Source organism: Ylistrum balloti, unplaced genomic scaffold, assembly GCF_031769215.1.
Source record: "Ylistrum balloti isolate Yb309-2 unplaced genomic scaffold, AGI_CSIRO_Ybal_v1 Utg371142, whole genome shotgun sequence".
Lineage (NCBI taxonomy): Eukaryota > Metazoa > Mollusca > Bivalvia > Pectinida > Pectinidae > Ylistrum > Ylistrum balloti.
Window position 1 is genome coordinate 296,711 of NW_026782626.1, and position 23,311 is coordinate 320,021.

Consider the following 23,311-nt stretch of genomic DNA (forward strand, 5'->3'; position numbering starts at 1 on the left):
TGACATGACTAGTTAATTTGGTTCCCCCTGTTACGATCCTAGCTGCTTCGAGCTGAATATTCTCCAGTGACTGAGACTGTAAGATTATCCCAAACAATATCACCATATTCAAGAATGGGTCTGACGAAAGAAAATATAAGGTTTGGAGGGAACTTCTGTCAACTTTGAATTTAACTTTCCTAAGGTTGGCTAGTTTACTAGACGCTTTCTTTATAATATAACTGATATGTTCTTCCAAGTGCCATCATGAGAAAGGACAATACCGATGTGGTTGTGATGTTGAACCTCATTAACAGGAATAGCATTCATATATTAAAGGTGATGGTTGGGTTTATTAACTTTCTTACTAATAACAAGTGATGCAGTTTCATCGGGATTACATTTTACCAACCATTGCTCTGACCATGCATAAATTTTCCTTAGATTTTCATTTAAAATGTTTGCACACTGATATCATCTACAATATCATTAATAAAAATCAGAAAGAGCAGTGGTCCTAAAATTGACCCTTGGGAAACACCAGCTTTTACAACCTTCCACTCGGATGTTGTAGAATTTATAACCACTCTTTGTAATCTATTATTCAAATAACTTTCGAACCATGACAGTAAACTGCCCCCAATACCAAGTTGCTTCAATCTATAGATAAGTCCTGAATGTCTTACTCTGTCGAAGGCCTGAATATTAAAACCCAGTAATCGTTTACATGCCTTTAGGGTGGGAATTTCGATTTCCAAATTACATCTCAGTCACATGACCTGTTTTGTAAAGCAAGATCAAATGGTATTTTTTTCAGAATGACTGTCTTTCTCTCTTGGTGGCCAGTAACAGTTTATATAGCTATAAGGTTGCGATCTCAACTGAGTCAAAAACATGGCCCAGAAATTAGGTCCCTAGAGGTGTGCCACACCCAAGGGCCAATTCTTACGTCTTCAATACGCTTATCTCTTGATGCCAAGCAATTCTATACCTGGTTAAGGGATAGGGATTTCAACTGTTTCAAAAATATAATCATGAAATTAAGTCCAGAGTGGAAGGGCCAATTCTCAAATCATGATTGTGTATATCTCTCGATCCAATATAACAAGGAAACTAAGTCCCTGGGGTTGAACCAGATCCTGGGGCAATTCTTACATCACGATTGTGTTAATCTCTTTATGCCCATCAATGCTATATATGGTTATGGGGTGGAGTTCTCAACATTTTCAAAGACATAACCCATTTCCTGTATCGAGCCTCTCTCCTCTTACCCTACGGGGTCAAGGCCCACCATTTATACAAAATTGATTTCCCTTCTCAAAACCCATAATGCCCACTTCGGGCAAAATCCAACTATTTCTACAGGAGGAGTAGGAATTTAAAAAATCTGCTCTATTTTTCCTATTGGGCCCCATCCCTCCTTCCTCAGAGAGTGAAGAATCACTTTTTATGCAAAATTTATTTCCTCTACCCAAAGATGCTTGAGATCAAATTTAGGCGAAATCCAATTATTCCTACAGAAGGAGTAGGATTTTAAAGAACTTGCAAAATTTCTCCTTTAGGGCATGGACACACCTATTTTACAAACTATGTTCCACTTCCAAAAAGGATACTTCCGACCAGATTTGATTTCAAAATCCCCTCTTTCATGGCTTGTAGCGTTTTGCAGAAAACGTTGACGGATGGGTGCTACTATATGGCATTAGCTCACCGGTCCTTCGGACGAGATGAGCGAAAAAAATCACAATAAATACATATGTAACTTTTTGGGTTTAGTTACTTTACAATGCGAATATATGCGTTATGTTCATATCAACTATCCGATGTGCACTGATAATTATGCATTCAAACAAAAGCAGAAATTCTCTCTTCTGAAGAGTACTCACAAGATCTTTTATAACCCCTCATATGTATTAGTTTGTCTACAATTTCATAATGAATACTTCAGGAGACTTGTTCTTTTCCACACAAGAAAATTCAAGATTTGGTAAGTTACGCGAGGCGGTGCATGATCTGCTCCTCAGAGGAAATGGAAGGAAAAGCTATGTCTAATATCTGATCAACACATTAAGGTCAATTGTGTTATAGTGGAGTTAACCAGAGAAGCCTACCGAGTGTCAGGGGCGACAACATTCCGAAATAATTAGAGATTAGTACTCAAGTTATGGAAGATTTAAAAATTTTACAAAGCTCATTTCTCAATAAATAATTTTTGTTTCGATTAAAAACTACTGGAGATATCGAGCGGACACTGTTTAGGTAATTGAAATAAGAGGCCATAACTCTGTGAATTACGGGCCCTAAGTTGCGGTTATTGAACATGTCCTAACGAGATTGATAACAAGCCTCCATATGAAGTTTGAAGTTGATCTGTTGAATACTAATCGAGACATCGAACAGATACGTTTTTTATAATTGAATAAAGGGCCATAGATTTGTGAATTACAATCGGGAAAAAATGAAGTCATCGAACTTGTCCGGGCGACCATAGTAATGAATCTTCCGATCAAGTTGAAAGCTAATTGGGATATTGAGCGGGAACTGTTTCGGTAGCTGAATAAAGGGTCACAACTCCATAAATTTCTATCCAAATATTGTGTTCATCAAACATGTTTGAACTATTATGGTAATGAACCTTCCTCTGGAGTTTGCAGTTGATCCATTGAAAACTTATCGAGATATAGAGTTGACAGTTTTGATAATTGAATAAAGGGCCATAACTCTGCGAATAACAGTCGGAAATATGATCCGTTGAAATCGATTTCGAGTGATATCGAATGGACACTGTTTCTGTAATAAGGCATATAATAGAACATAACTCTGAGAATTGCAGTCATCAATGTTGTCAGAGCTATCATGTATAGAACATTTCTATAAAGTTTGAAGTTGATCCGTTGAAAACTACTAAAGTTATCGTGCGGACAACGCGTGTGCCTGCCAGCCTACATCATAACACATCACGATCACGTCTTCCGACGGGCGTATAAAAAAATAAAATCTCAGTTAATCTAATATGCAGTTAATCTACCATCCATAATAAAAAAAATCACTATCACGCTAAACAAATGCGGTCATAGCAGTTATTAAGGATTCGTGTCGGTTTTTCAGAATAAGTTAACCCAGTATTTCTAGGTCTCGCTGTATTCCTCATCATCCCAGGTTAATCATCATCCTCTGTAAAAAAAAGAGAAAATATCCTTATTAATGTAAATATCTTGAATTAAAGAGGAAAATGTAATAAATGCATGTGTTAAGACAAGGCTGACAATGAATAATGCTGGGATTGTGGTCTTCATGCTTTGTCACCAAGCGTACAAGTAGCATTGACTTCCGGTCAAAAGACTACATCCTTAAGAACGTTGTCCCAATTTGATTTTACATAATATACATGATGTCATAAAATCACATTCACACGCTCTCACTGATTTTATATTGAAATCAAGATTTCGTTTGCCATTTACGAAATGAAAAATATTTCCTTGTAGCAAGAAATATGCAATGAAAAAAATTGGCTGCACCATAGTGGATGTAAATCAAATTATCATGGTGATCACATGATCAGAAATGTTTGTAGTTATCATGAAAAAGCACTATTTGATTTCTGTAGTCAAAATGACAGGTTACCTTTTTATGAAATAATCTAGATTGAACAATTCAAATGAAGTGTATGCGCAGAAGAAAATATTGTTCCGGAGAAGGAAAACGTTACATCTTTATGAGAGCAAAGTGAAAGTAAAGTGGCCAGTATTAGGTCAGATGTGATCACATCGACTAAGAACAGTTGTTGTCCTTTGTAGTTAACATGTCCAGTCCCATTTCGTGTAATATTTGCTGCTATTTAATAAAATGTTAATCAGTTACGATGATTTTATAGCTTGCTTGTTATTATACTTTGTTGTCGATACACGTGTGATGTCCCGATTCAATTGAGAAATCGACATTCTTTAAATCTATAGTAAACAACACCAAAAGAACCTCACGTAACTCACGGCATCGATGTAAGCCCGATTCCCGAGTACTTTCTGATCGACTTTTAACACCATTTTATATTCGTGTCTTATATATATATAACTTTTTCTTTTCAAAACTGTATATTAAATATCTTTCTTTGTAGATTTTGTAGATGTATCGCGGCAGATAATTTTACTGTATTATAACTTTAGTCATATCCTAGTTGGTTTCATCGTTCCTCGTAAGTGAAAGGATATAAGTTGATAGTGTATTTAGATGATGATTGAAAATTTTCCATAGCTTAGTAATTATAAGGTCTTCCAACATTAATTGTAATCTTTTACCAAACGGACGGGTCTGTAGATATACAGTTCTTTTCTTTGCAAATTCGATGTATATTATCTAAGTAGTATTATCTAAGAGATTCTTTATATCATCAGCAATATTTAATGACATATTTTGACATTTCGAGAGGATATCATTTCCCGCAATCTTTTAACAGCGAGGCTTTTGGGTAGACTAAATACCAGTTACAACGTACTTCAATTGAATTGCTCTCCACACGATTCGACGCTGGTTAGACGAATTGGTTATTTACCAATAACGATATGTTTGTTACATCATTGATCTACGCCAGAAGTCATGTAACACGTACATACTTTATACAGCAGACATGTGCATATGAATGGTAGAGGTTATAGAATATCTGGAATGACGCAAAATTGAAAATTATTTCAGATGTTTAAGCAATGCTTTCCACACCGCAAACGCAAACAACATGTTTATAATCGCCAAGCAAAATAATATATACATTATTTATTTTTTTGTTTACTTTTTTATTTCGGTCTTTAGTGGCGACGTATTGGACTGCTATTACAAATAGTTTCCAATCTCTTGATCATTCCGTCTGTCCTGGCAGATAAATCATCTCACAAAAGAGGGTCATTGCCTCGATATCATTATTTCAGTTCTCCCAAAGAATTGGAAATGACGACCATTATTGCATTTGAGGTTGTCAGCTGGGGCAACCTTGTTGGTACTATGTGCTAGATTTACAAATGCAATGATCGGCTGAAGAGCAGAACCAATATTCCTATATATTTTACGCATCATTAGAGTGCTGACGTCTGATATTTCGGTGTTGGTTATGTCTTTGTTTTCTGTCCAGGCTAGTCAATGCACAGTGACAATACAAGGTAATTACGTATTTAAGAAAAATAAATATTTACACATTCTATATTGGAAACAAAGAAAGAATGCCAATTGTGAATACCACTTGTAACAAACAACATGATAATAATGATCATACACAAATAAACATCAGAAAACGAAAACATACACCGTACTGTTTGGAACTGTTGAGGGAGATAATTACATTTTGAGGTTATCGTAATTTGAATCGGCGACAACATCCGTCATTTTAGTCTATACTATCATATCACGCTCTCCAGAATAGAACCACATCAACTGTGAAACGAATTCTATCAGCTGACTTGAGCCATTAATTTGACGGATAGGAGATCGCGAGAGGCCTTTTCAAACCATTTTAGTTCGATAGTAAATCTCATTCATAATGACAGGCCTTATCATTTCGTCATAAGTACTTGATTTGGGTTTCATTGTCAATATTTGGGAGTTAAATGGTCGATTGACCATTTTATTTGCTTAATGTTCCATTCCCGTCATAAAGCGTGTCAATTGTCAATAACGGCAATATACATTTAATGGGAGACTTTTCAAAATAAATTAATGCCTTGCATTGTATAGATATGTGTTTTGCAATTTGCATGCTACAAGATAGAAAGTGAAATAAATAAATAAATAACGATATTGGCGGTAATGTGAGGTTTCTATATCATCAGTTACTTTCTGTAGGATGAACTTTGGCTCCTGCCTAAGATAGCATTATTGTTTTCTCTGACTCTGCGCCATGATATGCTACAGATGATATATTTTACTGACAGAAAACCATTATTTTGTTTTCGCCAACTTTGCAACGTTGACTAGACGTGTTTTTCAAATGATCTGAGAGAAGTGAATAAAATGTCATGCCGGTCACAATGAAAAGACTACCGTGAAGGTAAGCGAATATACATATATATCTACCAATATTGTCACTGTCAAACCCCGTAAATCACCTAAACTCCAGCTATACCTGACACCCGATTTCCCTGACCTAACTGAGTTATTTGCACTCGAGAGCAGTAAATTACAATAAACAATGAACGTGTGTCTCCGATATATGACGTGTTTGATTATTGTTTTGTCTAACGAATGTAATATCGTTATTGATTTTGAATTACATTAGGATTAATAAATTATGAGAACTGTATAGCCGTATAGCTGATTAAATAGAGATGATATCAAAGAGAGAGATAGAGAGAGGTACAGTTTCCATCACGAAGCTTATAATATACATGTATTTAGTTGAATTTACAGTTAGCAAAATTACAAAACATAACGTACAATATGAGAATAATAATAATAGAACCATCATTTGAATCTAGAATAAGTTTCCATTTTATCCAGTTTAAACCAAAACGCCTTTTGACGTCATCGTTCATTAATTCTTGAGATCTTTCTTTTGAAGGATTCTGTTCCAATTTGATTTGAATCATCCTATGATGAAAAAGAATAAATTTTGTAGAAACCGTGGGTCTTGCCCTCTAAGGCTGGAGAGTCGGAGTCCAATAGAGGAAGAGAAAACATTCTTTAACATTTTCCTTCTTCAGGAGGGATGCCAAGATTCTGTCTCAATTTGGTCTGAAACGTCGAGGAAGTTGAATCAATTGTGTAGATGATCGTCCTTGGGTCTGGAGATTGGGAAGATGATCAATAAGGGATACAGGGCAAATTCTTTTAATTTTTTTTTCTTCTTTAAGAATTATTGTCCAGATTTAGTCTGAAACATCCTTGGACGTTGAGCACTCGGTTTTCAATTTTAAACAGTGCTTCGGTAATATGCGACCTCGACGACATATACGACAAAGAAAAAACACTCATGTAAGGGTCAAACCTGTTATTTAAAGCCAATTGTACTGATTCTTGGTCCAGTCATATATGTATATTCACAAGGATATCTTATTGATCATATTGGAGAAAGATATACATATTTCAAATGACTTATATGCACGCGGTGAGCCGACGATTATCACAACAGTCTAACCTTCCCCTATTTTCTCTGCCATATAGAGCCAGGTATATCAACCGTTAAGTCGTGGGTTTTGGTTACCTTTCAGATGAGTATATAAAAGAATCATTATGATTTGAAAAATTCTTCTGTATCAAATTATCGCCTTCGATTAGTTACAACATTTGATATGAATTAAATTAAGTTGATCAAACTAATAAGGCTTTAAGAAGTGTGTAATGTGACCTGGTTTACATGGCAATCAATATTTCGCTAAGACAAAGCGCACAAACATTAACGAATGGTCCTTAATATTCATGCATAGTTCCATGGAATTTGGTTCACAAGTTTCGGAGGAGTAATCTGGACCGGATTTGTTCCATCAAGCAAACGACAACCAATGTTTGGGAAAATAGTACAAGTATACAAACAATCCCTCAAAACCCACATATAACATTTTTCAGCTTCATCAAACGACACATCAACCTTGACCAATCAAATGCCTCCGTTATGTTTCCTAAATGACAGTGTTGGAAACACATAATGTATCAAATCAAAAGGGTAGTTATACCATTGCACCAAGCGCATGCACGTCTGCATATGACGCTTAACATCCCTGTGTAGTTTCATTGTTATTCGAAACACATACTGACATACTAATGATTATAATAAAATACCAACAGATCAACATAATCATAGTTCAAACTCATTTCAGTAAAACAAGTGTAAATAGGATAAAAAAACGGATATATATACGGAAAATCTTGAAAAAGTGCAAGGAGAATAATATCTAACGAGCAGCAAACACGTCTAGCTTCCTATTTAGCCATAGGTTCGGAATGCAGACATGTTACACAAAGAAACGGAAAATTAACAATAGTGAAAGTGAAATTGGTTGATGTAGAAGAGACTTTCGTGTTTTTATTTCCAATTCTGGTGGTATATACGATGGATGTGTTCTATAATTTTTTTTGTAATTTAAAGACAGGACGTCGTTTGTATAGCCTCATATGAAAGTCAGCCTGTCTGTCTTTTGTTCATATTTGTATTTGGATTTTTATGTTTTTGGAAATACTCTTCAGTATAGAACACAACCACATATTTTCACCGCCGCCCACCTTTCCACCTTTCTTGGAAAAGAAAACTCAAATAACAAGAGAAGACGAGAGCAAAAATAAAATGTTCTGTTAAAAGAACTTTTTTTACAGAAGAGGATGTTGAAGATCGGTCGAAAATCCACATATTTTTTATTCCACTTCTTGATTCACCGTATCACAATAAGACTGTAAGTCAGATTTGATAGTACTAAGAATGGTGGTTAGTTGTTTTAACAAAGTCTTGGTTAAACACCTAGACGAATAAACAATATACATCGTTTATATGGATTCTGGTGAAGCTTGGGAATCCAATATAAACGGGGAATGTCTTTCTCATGAATTGGCATTATAAACGATTGTAGTACCGAAGCATAATTAGCCAGTAATTCTTCTTTGGAAAGGTATAGTTTGTATAGTTGGGGATTCCTTCATTATAAGCAATCCTAGTTTGTTTGCAGACAAGGATCAAAGTACTGGACGCCTTATCTGCAGGCACAAAGACATACATGTGATGTAAACCTTGAAGTGCTGATGAAAGCTAATCTGTGTTTTGTTTTTATTTCAAACTGCAAATTCTTATTATAATGATGGACCCAACCTAACTCATTTTTTTCAACCGAGTCCATAAATATCTTGTATTTCAGATTGAATTAACGGATGGGTTAAGGAAAGTTCATGGAAAGTTTTTGCAGCTTAACAATTTAAAAAAAAAGCTTAAATCACCCATTACTATGAGCCAAGTTGGATCATACTAATACATCGAGGTAAACAAAAAGAAAAAAATGATAACAGAGGATTAGTGTTACATTCAGTTGGTTTGGATACAATTGGCTTTGAGTGCAATGTATTTGTAGGAAATTACAGGGATATTTCTGCTTGAAAAGTATGGTGGAGTGTTAGCTTGAACAGATCACTGATGTAAGATATTGCTTTATTGCCTTATTTTCAAGCTCACCTTTCATCAATTGGCGTGGTGTTAGAAGGTCACGGCCATCTCTACGGGCAAGTTTTAAAAGCCTGCTTAGTGCCACATCATCAATAATTTTATGAAGTCTCCAAGCCAGTTTCCACAGGTCACCACAAACAGTACCAGCTTAATTCAATTGACGTTTACGTAACACGGAGAGAGGAAGCGTATATAAAGAAGTTTACACTAGATGGACACCTAATGGTTTCTGTAAAGTATCCTTTAGATTTTCAAATGTGACAGAATGTCCGTAAAACAAACCCAAAATGGACAACTTTGCACCAAGCTGAGTGTCATGATTTCAATTTCCTTATTGTGAATTTTCCACCTATGGACATCCTTGCATCCTCAGCCTATGGCGTTTACATGTTGCAGTTGATTCAATATTCAAGGACCTGTTCCCATTTTTTACGATATTCGAACAAGAAGTTGTTAACTTACGGACAAACGCGTTACACAGTTTCAATAGATGCAAATCGATAAAATTATGAAGTTTTTCTGCCGTCGTAGTGATCTCATCGAGAAAATTTCTATTTCTTTATGCTATATAAAGAAGGACGTGTTGAATGCTCTTTAGTGTTTGTTTAGTTGTCTGTTTGGTTTCGTTGTTGTCTATAATGTTCTGATTTGAAAACGTGACATTACTGACATTTATTGACTCAATGTTTACATGATAGGTGTCGTCGATGTAGAAGACCACACTTACTCTTCTGAAACACAAGGTGGTCTTATTCTCCCGGTACTTTTTCAGATGTCTCCGTATCAATCTTTCTCTTGTTTGTATTTGCCCTTGTTAAATTCAATTTGAAATTGGGTTATGATTATGTTATCATTTGGTATTTTCTTTGTTGTGTTTGGTCCTGTCTTTACTTACCTTTACAAGTAAAACTTGGATTTGACCATTGTCCAGTGGACAGACATTGGATTGTTCCCGAACCTCCGACCAAAGTATATTCGGACTTGCAGGAGTATGTGTAGGTATTCCCAACAGGTCTATAGATGTTTGTCACGGCGATGGCCCCGGTCTTTGCAGGAGGTACACCGCAATCTACAAAACAAACGGAAACTCCCTGAAAACACTGGATACACCGTAGGATAGCATTACAGTGACACAAATTTAAAATTATAACCTAGCCTAGTACCAGACATGATAGATTGCTGAACCTTATCAGTCGAACTAAAGACAGCAATACAGCAGTTAATCAAATCTCTTATGAATAAAACATCAAATATAAAGGATCAGCGATTTGATGAAATTGTGTCCGTTTCTCACAATTTCGGCAAAACTGGTAATGAAAACGTGACCCGATACCGCACAAAAGAATATATATGATGATTAGATAATGGTGGCAACCGGCATTTAGTTTATCTTCATCAAACTGCATTTAATTCATCTTCATCTACCTGTATTTAGTTTATCTTCATCAACCTGCATTTAGTTTATCTTCGTCATTCTGCATTTAGTTTATCTATAACCTGTTGACATCTTTCATGAAAAGTGTTATATAAGAGAACAAGCCATTGACTATCGAATCAACTGCCTATGTTAACACCTTATGCTTTGAAAGTAGGAATGTTACTATCTCCAAATGGAAAATGTACAAATAGGGAACCCAGAAGTATCACCCTTACCTTAAAGTTTGATGGAAGCAGTCCCTGATGGTAAACGCCTGATGTAAATGTATCTGTCACTTCCTTGATTTCGAATTAAGATTGGTATATACGATGGATATAGTCAATATATTTTTTGCTATTGAAAAACAGGACATCATTAGTATATATGAGCGAAACTTGGAAAAGTTTTTGATACCTGTTTACATCAGCTAATACAATAAATCAACCTCGTGTGAAAACAAAAACCAAACTTAAACATGATTATAATCTTGGTTCCATTGGCATACCCGTAGTCTTTCTGCTGAATTCCACGAACACATTAATCAGTCAAAACAATATGAAACTCACGATGGTATCCTTCGGATATTTTTGTCATTGCTTTAAACATGTTTTTCATGCTGCAGAATTCAAAGCCGTATACTGAAACTGTCGTTCACTTTTCCTTAAAAAGATTCCATAACCAGAGAATGAAAGTGTTCATTCATTTTAGAATGGGATGTTGTAGTTTATCGAATGGAAAAGTCATTTGTTGTTATAGAAGAAATGTTTAAAAGAGAGAATTTTAAAATTGGGCTAAATTGTTTTGTGACAACACCACAGAGAATATGTACAGAGATCAAATTTGACATAGTTCTAGGTTTCTGTATGATGACGTTCATACTAAATAACGACAAGACAAACTTTTTATATGATTTGTGAAAAATAAAGCGTAAGAGGCGACTGTGGAAAATTCAAAGTGATCGAAAAAAAATCTAGATGGGAGATGAAAACGCACCATAATCGAATAAATTTTGTAATTTAATGATAAGCGATACCCTGTACCACATATTTAAGGCCATGTCACATATAAGAACATGTATTAATCTATTGATTTCGCACTATGGTAACACTTCTACAATATGACTAGCATCTTTTTAAGATCAAATAAAGTGCAGCTGTGGCGAATTACTTAAAAATCAATAGATACTTAATATATGGTACCACGTAGAAACAGACATCGTATCGCATAATGAACCCATTCTGAAAGTACATCAAAGGACACATTAAATGTTTGATTGTTGGAAATGAACCTGTTCATCTATTACCATCTCTTCCTGGTGTAAATTTTGTAAATGAGGTATTGAAAAAAATTCAAGTAGTGACATTAGATTATATAGCAAATTCCGATATTTGCTAGTGCTCATTAAGTCCACTTCAGGATACAAAGAAATAAAATAACATAAAACTACGAACAAAACATCACAGAAAACCTTTGGGCAAATGGTCTAGAAAAACAAAACAAAGCGAAAAAGGTAGTTCGTTGTTGGAAGCTGACACGTCATCAGTCTTATACATTAGAAATTCATCATGTAGAATGTTGCACCACATGCATTTTATATTCTATTCGTGCATTTCTTCATAACTACCACAGCGACCCAGTCACTCAGAAGATGATTGCAGCTATTGATTACTTTTACTACAGTCACAATTAACACAACTATCGATTTTTGCATTGTCATCCTGTCTTTGGTGTAGAGAATATATCAGCAAAGAAACTAATGGTATTTTCAGTCAAATCGATTGCTATGTCTTTAAAGCCCCAATATACGTAACATTCACCAAAAATTTAGTATAGAATCACACATAATTATTGAGATATTATCTCAAATGTAGTTAAAATTAAGTTATTCAAACAATAGTTACCATGACTTTGTGCATAAAGTATTGATATATGAGCAGCTGAAACTCGCTATTTGTAAACACCTCTATTTTAAACACGCCGCCATCGAAATTACGATTGTTGCCGAACCACGTCGGAAAGTTCATGACCTGATATCGCGAGAGTTAAGGTTTCTTCTTATAGAGGAAGCACATGCAAGATATGTCTTCGGTAAGTTTTTGTTTACAAACACTGTTTGCGAAGTCTTGTCGTAGACTTGAGGTATTCCTGTGATAAACATTCAGTTTTTGGGAAATTATTAGAAGGAATAATTAGTTTAGAAACGATACGACGCACAATTATAACGTAAGAATTCAGAACTGGCCTGATGTATGATTGGAAAAAAAGGAAGCGACTGGTGAACGTCTGTACTGTGTCTGCCATGTTTACACACGCGGAATATGCGCATGCGCAATGTCATCGCTACGAGCGGTAATGTATGAATTATTGTGGGTCCCACATTGTTTATTTTCCAATTTTTTCAATTTTTATTTAAATTGAAAACAGTCAGTTTTATTTTCTTTAATTAAAGGAAAGTATTTGTTTTGTTACATATATTATGGGGAAAATAAGATAAAGTTTGTTTTTTATAGAGATTTTTACGTATATTGGGGCTTTAAATCAACATTTACAGATAATACTTAAAAGTACTCATAATGTTACAAACACGTGTAGGAAGAAAACAGCTTTCTTCATTTAGTTTAGAACACTGAATATTCTTTTCATCTTTATTGTAGTGGTTGTTGATATCAACGGTAATATACTTTACATCTTTTAACATCGATTATAACTTCAGATGTTCATGATTTATATGGCTTGTTTTAAAAGATTAAAAATATCTGGAACAAAAAATTATCTGTTCTACCAATTAGGTGGCATACACATCCAACTTTTTTTCTAAATATACGCAGAATTACGAAATCCAACCTGATCTACACGTCTTACAGATATGTTATGTTATGGTATTATGTCATTAATTGCTTTGCTTTTCTGCACCTAATATTGATTTTTGTATTATTAAACCGTACAATTCACATGTATGTCTTTTGTACTCTTCATTACTTGATCAATTTTGTCCTGTACACACAGATTACCTATGAGATACCTATGGGAACAAACTGTGCCCTTATACTGGCTGACTTGTTTTTGTTTTCAAGGGCTTATCAATTCTGGTCACAAGTACCTTTGTACTATCTATTTTTGATGTAAATTGGTATGTTTTCTTTGAAACAAGTATTGGCTAAAAATTTCCAAACCAAAAGTGCCTTAAAGGACTTCAACTCATAAATATTTGTTTTCCCGTTTTCAAAGGGCAACAATCCGGCTTTCTTAATTGTTGTTGATAATTCAATATTCAAGGATAGTTCTCAATGTAATGTAAAATAAATGTCAATGACTTGTTTGGAGAGGCGTAGATTATAAGGACCTATCAACATTGACCGAAGGTAACATATTATTGAATTATTTTTTACATTTTTACCTCTTTTGTCGATAAGTTTGGCATATCTGACACTCGTTCTTATTTATTGTTGTTGCTTCGTTTCCGCGTTCATGATTATCATTATTTTTATTTTCATTAACTTCTATTTTCAAGGTTGGTTTCGTTGAAGTAGAAGTCTTATCATCTCTCTGGAACATTTTGCTTCCTTTCCCTCATTTTCTATTCAAAATTTGCCGTTACATGGTCTTGAGTTAAAGGTATTATCGGTTAATCAATATTACCTGGATATTTATGGAAAATATTTCCCATAAAAAGAGGATGATGTCACAAACACAAAGGAGTTGAAGTCTCGTGTTCGTGGGTTTGGATATTGAAATTTTTTCCAGATTGTCAAACAAATTTAGACGATGTACTGAATATTTAATCAAGTTTTTAAAATGGATATTCTAAACATTTATACAAAATATGCAAGCTTACCAGACACTGCGCAAACAGCTTGTTGTGATCGCAGTTCGACACAGGTGGAGTGGTCTGGACATGCATGATTAACACACGATCCCATCAAAGTAGCATCCTATAGGTAACAAGAGAAAGAACAACTAGCAGAGTTTTTTTGTTTCTTTTTGTTTGTTTGTTTTTTGTTAACGGTGATGGTGTGGTAAACTTACTTCAACAAAGGAACATAACTATTATTTTGACAAACGACAACGATTGGCGAAGAGATTTATAGTGATGTAAACGGTAGCTTTTACACAGGTCTACGTATAGTCTAACATATTATGTCTTACATTAATTAATGTAAATTCATTTTATAACCACTCACGCTTGCAATCTCCTGAGGAAAAAGACAATAAAGTGATCAGGCAACGGAACCTGGCCTTGTTCAACACTCCAGAGAATGAAAGGAATGCTCTTTTTCTAGTTATAAGATTTGGAGACAACGAAATTCGACCGTATATAAATGTTATCTACACTAACATCATTCACCTGTTTAGTCATTCCTACAACCCAGTTGATGATACCAGCTCTTATAATATTACGTTCATTCGCACTTTGGTCGAGATATCTGCTCTACCACAAACTGTATGATAAAACACACTTTTCGCCCTGACGTAATCCAAATAGCGGATGTCGTTATATCCTCTTGGGTCTTTTTTCAATACTAATATGTGACACACAAATGACAGTTTATGAGTTAGTTCTTCATTTCTTATTATAATAATTAAAAGTATGAACGATATTGTGAACAAATCGATGGAGTCTAATTGAAATCGAGATTATGTCTGTCAAACTTTCGAGATTTTCATTGACGGAAAATCAATAAACGTTGGGATGTTTTATCTAATATATAAGAAATGAATATATCTTCAATATTGAAAAAAAAATTGCTGTGGTGTCAGAGAGATTAAAACAATATGCAGTTCCATGATGATAGTTGTTAGGCTGGCAAAGTGAATGTTTTCGTTGTTATCGTCTTTGTTATTTTTGGAATGGAAAAAAAATGAATTTTATTAAAACAAGCTTTCAGTAAGTGTTGCAAGCTGCCGTGCCAAAGCAACTTTTCAAAAAACGTTGAAGCATGACATTGGAATGTCACCTAATATAAAACCTAATATCATGTACATATCGATTTCTTTCAGAAGTATGTTTGTATCAAATGGTCGGAAATAGATTACTGATAGCAGTGCATGATAAATGTCTATTTTCAGGCATTGTCAATGAACATTACCGTAACTGTAGATATTGTGAAATGACAATTCAGTAATGGTTATCATGATTTCATGACAGAAACTCAAACGCAATCAGACTCTTTACATTGTACATGTATCAGATTTCAATCTAATCGGTCATCCCTAACTCAAGTTATCATCTGGAAACCAAAAATCTATGTTCAGTAACAATAACCTTTGTGGTTGACCTTTTGACCCCCCCTCCCCCCCCCCCAAAAAAAAAAACCACAATCCAAAACTATCACAATCCCCTAACCTAATATTGTATCAAGTCTCAACCTAATCAGACTTCCCTTACTCAAGTTCTTCTAGAAATCATCCGCATAGACAGACACACGGACGGAATGACGGACGGACGGATGACGACAAGCACTAGTGTTCCATTCGGTTTCACAGGTAGGGGGACTAAAATATACATATAAGAATGGAATTTCTATTTGTTTTATGTTAACGGGATTGGGACAGCTACAATTCAATTGTAGTAATGATTGTTATCAAAATCAAGAAAATAAGGAAAATAAATATTCATATTTAACAATTTTGACGATAAAGTAAGATAATCTAAAATAGATTCAAGACTTCCCAATACATTCTACAACTGATTGATGATATATTAAAATACCAACTTTTTTACGTTATAAAACATGCTTTTGTTGTCTTGTTAAAGGAAAATTTAATATATTTTCCTTAGTAGCAATATAAGTTTATATTTTCTACGTTAAAAAACACTAATTTCTATTAATGTTCATATACATGTATAAGTAATCAACTGTACTTAGAAATCATTATCCAACAATTTCGTCATATGGCACAATTGGGCGTAGTTTTACGTCAGAATTGAAAGACATACCTATTTTTGAAAAAAAAAACTGTACTCAAAGTTTGATATGAAACTATTTATAAGACTTTGATATGTATGTCACGACTTACTGGAAATACTATCTTTGGTGAGATGATTTCACTATGGTGGCTAATTAGGACCATCTTTTCGCTGATTCGTGGCGGAATAAATGTAAAATGGTAAATTGTTGCCGCCCCAGCTTTGTATTATGAAGGAAAACAATATGGCGAGTTATTGAAATTGGTATGGTGGGGGAATATATCTGTTTCTGAAAGAAAAGAATTATATTGGCTTCTTACAACCGAGGTTCAAGTTTGTATTGAGATTATCAAATATATGACAATTACAAAATTTATTGATCAATCCTAACCACATGCACGTACGCACAGGTAAATCCCTATTCACCCTCGACTAAATACTTTCGGCGACTTCATCGCGAATGTAAAAAAACTGTTGTAATTACTTCAACGTTTAAGCAATAAAATGACAGGACTATATATAATTCGATAAGAATACAACTTACCTTAATAACAATGTCTCTTTCTCCGTAGAAATACCCTGGGCTCGAAAGGAGTGCGTTGGGTGTTTGGATGGCGTCAGTCTGATAGAGATAGCATTTGAAATCGAAGATGTGGAAACTAAATGATTTGCATTCCGTGAGGGTTCCACAGACACGGGAACATGCATGTATCCCTATACCGTCAAACACAACCAGTTTTTGCTGCACGTCCATGTATCTGCCATAGGATAGGATAGACAGGTCAAAGCAGTTTACCAAAAGAATCGAGTTGGAGATGATGATAAAAATTGCTATCATATTCATAGTTGATAGAAGATACATCTCCTCATCTCCACGTTGTTATTACAATCTACAATCATATTGTAATACTAAAATATTTCGACACTGTGCTTATCGAGGTGGAACAATCGATTATCAGGAACATCCATCGACCGTATAGTATACATTGAGTGTAGGCGTTGCTGGTGACTTATTGGCTCATCGTGTTTTTCTCGCTCCATGTGAATGGCATACAGGTTCATACATTACAGTGAGATAGGCATAGCGGCTCACACATAACACCCAAAGTCAGTAATAAGAAGCAGCATGGTGTTCCTCCTACAATCTTAAATTTATTGACAAAATTAGTAATGATAACGAGTGTCAATATTAAGGTTAACTGATTTTGTACACTGCACAAATGGTTATATGGTCATTATTTAGTTCCTCCGATTGAAAAATTTTTTTCATCTTCCAGAACAATACATACGTTATTGACGCCAGTCAATGTCTTTTTCAGTTTAAATCATTGCTGGAACCATTGTTTTGAGTTGGTGGTATGCATACTGCTTCTATTATATATATTTTTAAATAAAATAAAAATATCAAATTGTTCCTGTTAACTGTATGTGATATTTCTGACCATTTGCAACTTTTGACGCTGTAACGGAAGATACTTACGTTACTTCGACAAACACATCCACCTTTTACAGAACAACACAGTACAAACAGATAAAAATTTAGTCAAAATATGCTATTTATATTTCATCAGTCTGTAAAGTAAAAATAAATATCTATACTGTATGTCAAGTGGGGTTTTCAAACCATGTTTTCACCTGAGGATAGAGATCTGAAAACACATCGATATCTACGTTACATATGGAATAGAGTCCCTCTATTATGAGACACACAAATTATATTTTCAGTTTGCATATACATTGATGGAAGACCCTCTGTTTTCAAGATAAAATTTAAGTTCATTGAGCAATCCTGTAGACGTTCGTGACCTTTAACCTATTAGAAGATACCTACGTTACCGATACATACGGTACCAATTGTTCGAAACTAAAGGCATTGCTCCTCAAAATGCTGATTCTGTGTCATAACACATGTTTCTTGACTGCCATTATTTAAATTGTGAACGTTAAGACCTTTATTGGATGTAATCACAGATTATTCGTGTTGAAGACAGGACATGTTGGCAGGTAAGTTTTCAGATAACTTTAATTCATTCATTTGATCAATGATTGGCATAGCAGTTCATACATTACAGTGAGATTGGTACAGTGGTTCATACCTTACAGTGAGATTGGCATAGCGGTTCATACCTTGAAGTGAGATTGGCATAGCGATTCATACCTTAAAGTGAGATTGGCATAGCGGTTCATACCTTACAGTGAGATTGGCATAACGGTTCATAAACTACAGTGATATTGGCATAGAGGTTCATAAATAACAGTGAAATTGGCATAGCGGTTCATACATTACAGTGAGATTGGCATTGCGGTTCATACCTTACAGTGAGATTGGCATTGCGGTTCATACCTTACAGTGAGATTGGCATAACGGTTCATACCTTACAGTGAGATTGACATAGCGATTCATACCTTAAAGTGAGATTGACATAGCGGTTCATACCTTACAGTGAGATTGGCATAGCGATTCTGTAAACTGGACGAGCACGTCTTGCATCGCTTATATAAGAATGACACAGACATCAAATATACAATATCTACAAGACTTTATTACACTATGTATACCAGTATATTTATATATATATGTTAACGTTAACACATCTCCCATATATACCTCACTTACCATACCATTCCCATAACCAAGCACATTCTTACCATATTATAATCTCCATTTATCTATGTAAATTGACTATCACTACAAATAGCGGCCAGATATCCACTAAGTCACTCAGTAGTCTTTTACACAACGTTCAATACACAGAAATGTCAACGGATGTTCTCTTTTCACTCTTTCCATTGACAATGGCAGCTCCAGTCACAATGCTCCACGGTACAGAAATATGGCGATCTGCCAATAGGATCATCTATGAAACCTCTTGCCCACATAGGACATCCATCACATCTATCAGGACAGTCAACAGACCATTTGTCCATACAGGACATCTGGATGAATTACATGGTTGTCCACACAGATAACACTAATACAGCTGTCCACACAGGACCACATACAGCAGTAGAACATCCCACACAGGACTGCGTTCACTAACTACTTCGCCCACACAGGACTGTATAAATGGCCGTCTTCCCCAAAAGAGGAACTATATTTATATATTATTTTCTTGTCCACACAGGACTACATCTATGGTATATATATTATACCACTGCTCTCAAACCAATATGGGTTAGAGCGCAAATTATTTTGCGCTGGTGTACTCCATTTCAACATAAACACGCTCAAACAACCATTCCAACGCTCTGCTTTCTCACGTGTATCTCGTTCCTTCCGCTTTAATAACATTCACAATATGAACCCGGATATGATGTATCCGTATTTATGATATTTACAATAAATTATCACAAGAATTACAATGAAATAGAAAGGTGAGAATCAGAATAATAAAATAAAACAGATGTACAGAGTTACCAAGACATTGTCTTTTGGATACTTGTTTTATATTTAATTATAAACGGTTGGGAGTGTGACAGGTTCATACATTACAGTGAGATTGGCATAGCGGTTCATACATTGCCGTTAGATTGCATAGCGGTTCATACATTACCATTAGATTACACAGAGGTTCATACATTACAGTGAGATTGGCATAGCTGTTCATACATTGCCGTTAGATTGCATAGCGGTTCATACATTGCCGTTAGATTGCATAGCGGTTCATACATTACCATTAGATTACACAGAGGTTCATACATTACAGTGAGATTGGCATAGCTGTTCATACATTGCCGTTAGATTGCATAGCGGTTCATACATTGCCGTTAGATTGCATACAGGTTCATATATTACTACATAATCGGCATAGCGGTTCATCAATTACCATTGAGGTTCATACATTGCCGTTAGATTGCATAGCGGTTCATACATTGCCGTTAGATTGCATACAGGTTCATACATTACTACATAATCGGCATAGCGGTTCATCAATTACCATGTAATTTGTATAGCGGTTCATATATTACAGTGATATTGGCATAGCGGTTCATACATTATAGTGAGATTGGCATAGCGGTTCATACCTTACAGTGAGATTGGCATAGCGGTTCATACCTTACAGTGAGATTAGCATAGTGGTTCATACCTTACAGTGAGATTGGCAAAGCGGTTCAATACCTTACAGTGATATTGGCATAGAGGTTCATAAATAACAGTGAAATTGGCATAGCGGTTCATACATTAAAGTGAGATTTGCATAGAGGTTCATACATAACAGTGAGATTGGCATAGCGGTTCATACCTTACAGTGAGATTGGCATAGCGTTTCATACCTTACAGTGAGATTGGCATAGCGATTCATACCTTACAGTGAGATTGACATAGCGGTTCATACCTTACAGTGAGATTGGCATAGCGGTTCATGCCTTACAGTGAGATTGACATAGCGGTTCATACCTTACAGTGAGATTGGCATAGCGGTTCTGTAAACTGGACGAGCACGCCTTGCATCGCTTATATAAGAATGACACAGACATCAAATATACAATATCTACAAGACTTTATTACACTATGTATACCCGTATATTTATATATATATGTTAACACATCTCCCATATATACCTTACTTACCATACCATTCCCATAACCAAGCACATTCTTACCATATTATAATCTCCATTTCTCTATGTAAATTGACTATCACTACAAATAGCGGCTAGATATCCACTAAGTCACTCAGGAGTCTTTTACACAACGTTCAATACACAGAAATGTCAACGGATGTTCTCTTTTCATTCTTCCCATTGACTATGGCAGCTTCAGTCACAATGCTCCACGGTACAGAAATATGGCGATCTGCCAATAGGATCATCTATGAAACCTCTTGCCCACATAGGGCATCCATCACATCTATCAGGACAGTCAACAGACCATCTGTCCACATAGGACATCTGGAGGAATCACATGGTTGTCCACACAGATAATACTCATACAGCTGTCCACACAGGACCACATACAGCAGTTGAACATCCCACACAGGACTGCGTTCACTAACTACTTCGCCCACACAGGACTGTATAAATGGCCGTCTTGCCCAAAAGAGGAACTATATTTATATATTATTTTCTTGTCCACACAGGACTACATTTATGGTATATATATTATACCAGTGCTCTCAAACCAATATGGGTTAGAGCGCAAATTATTTTGCGCTGGTGTACTCCATTTTAACATAAACACGCTCAAACAACCATTCCAACGCTCTGCTTTCTCACGTGTATCTCGTTCCTTCCGCTTTACTAACGTTCACAATATAAACCCGGATATGATGTATCCGTATTTATAATATTTACAATAAATTATCACAAGAATTACAATGAAATAGAAAGGTGAGAATCAGAATAATAAAATAAAACAGATGTACAGAGTTACCAAGACATTGTCTTTTGGATACTTGTTTTATATTTAATTATAAACGGTTGGGAGTGTGACAGGTTCATACATTACAGTGAGATTGGCATAGCGGTTCATACATTACCGTTAGATTGCATAGCGGTTCATGCATTACCATTAGATTACACAGAGGTTCATACATTACAGTGAGATTGGCATAGCTGTTCATACCTTAAAGTGAAATTGGCATAGCGGTTCATGCCTTACAGTGAGATTGACATAGCGGTTCATACCTTACAGTGAGATTGGCATAGCGGTTCTGTAAACTGGACGAGCACGTCTTGCATCGCTTATATAAGAATGACACAGACATCAAATATACAATATCTACAAGACTTTATTACACTATGTATACCCGTATATTTATATATATATGTTAACACATCTCCCATATATACCTCACTTACCATACCATTCCCATAACCAAGCACATTCTTACCATATTATAATCTCCATTTCTCTATGTAAATTGACTATCACTACAAATAGCGGCCAGATATCCACTAAGTCACTCAGTAGTCTTTTACACAACGTTCAATACACAGAAATGTCAACGGATGTTCTCTTTTCACTCTTTCCATTGACAATGGCAGCTCCAGTCACAATGCTCCACGGTACAGAAATATGGCGATCTGCCAATAGGATCATCTATGAAACCTCTTGCCCACATAGGACATCCATCACATCTATCAGGACAGTCAACAGACCATCTGTCCACATAGGACATCTGGAGGAATTACATGGTTGTCCACACAGATAATACTCATACAGCTGTCCACACAGGACCACATACAGCAGTTGAACATCCCACACAGGACTGCGTTCACTAACTACTTCGCCCACACAGGACTGTATAAATGGCCGTCTTGCCCAAAAGAGGAACTATATTTATATATTATTTTCTTGTCCACACAGGACTACATTTATGGTATATATATTATACCACTGCTCTCAAACCAATATGGGTTAGGGCGCAAATTATTTTGCTGATGTACTCCATTTCAACATAAACACGCTCAAACAACCATTCCAACGCTCTGCTTTCTCACGTGTATCTCGTTCCTTCCGCTTTACTAACGTTCACAATATAAACCCGGATATGATGTATCCGTATGTATAATATGTACAATAAATTATCACAAGAATTACAATGAAATAGAAAGGTGAGAATCAGAATAATAAAATAAAACAGATGTACAGAGTTACCAAGACATTGTCTTTTGGATACTTGTTTTATATTTAATTATAAACGGTTGGGAGTGTGACAGGTTCATACATTACAGTGAGATTGGCATAGCGGTTCATACATTGTCATTAGATTACATAGAGGTTCATACATTACAGTGAGATTGGCATAGCGGTTCATACATTGCCGTTAGATTGCATAGCGGTTGATACGTTGGCGTTAGATTGCATAGAGGTTCATACATTACAGTGAGATTGGCATAGCGGTTCATACATTGCCGTTAGATTGCATAGAAGTTCATA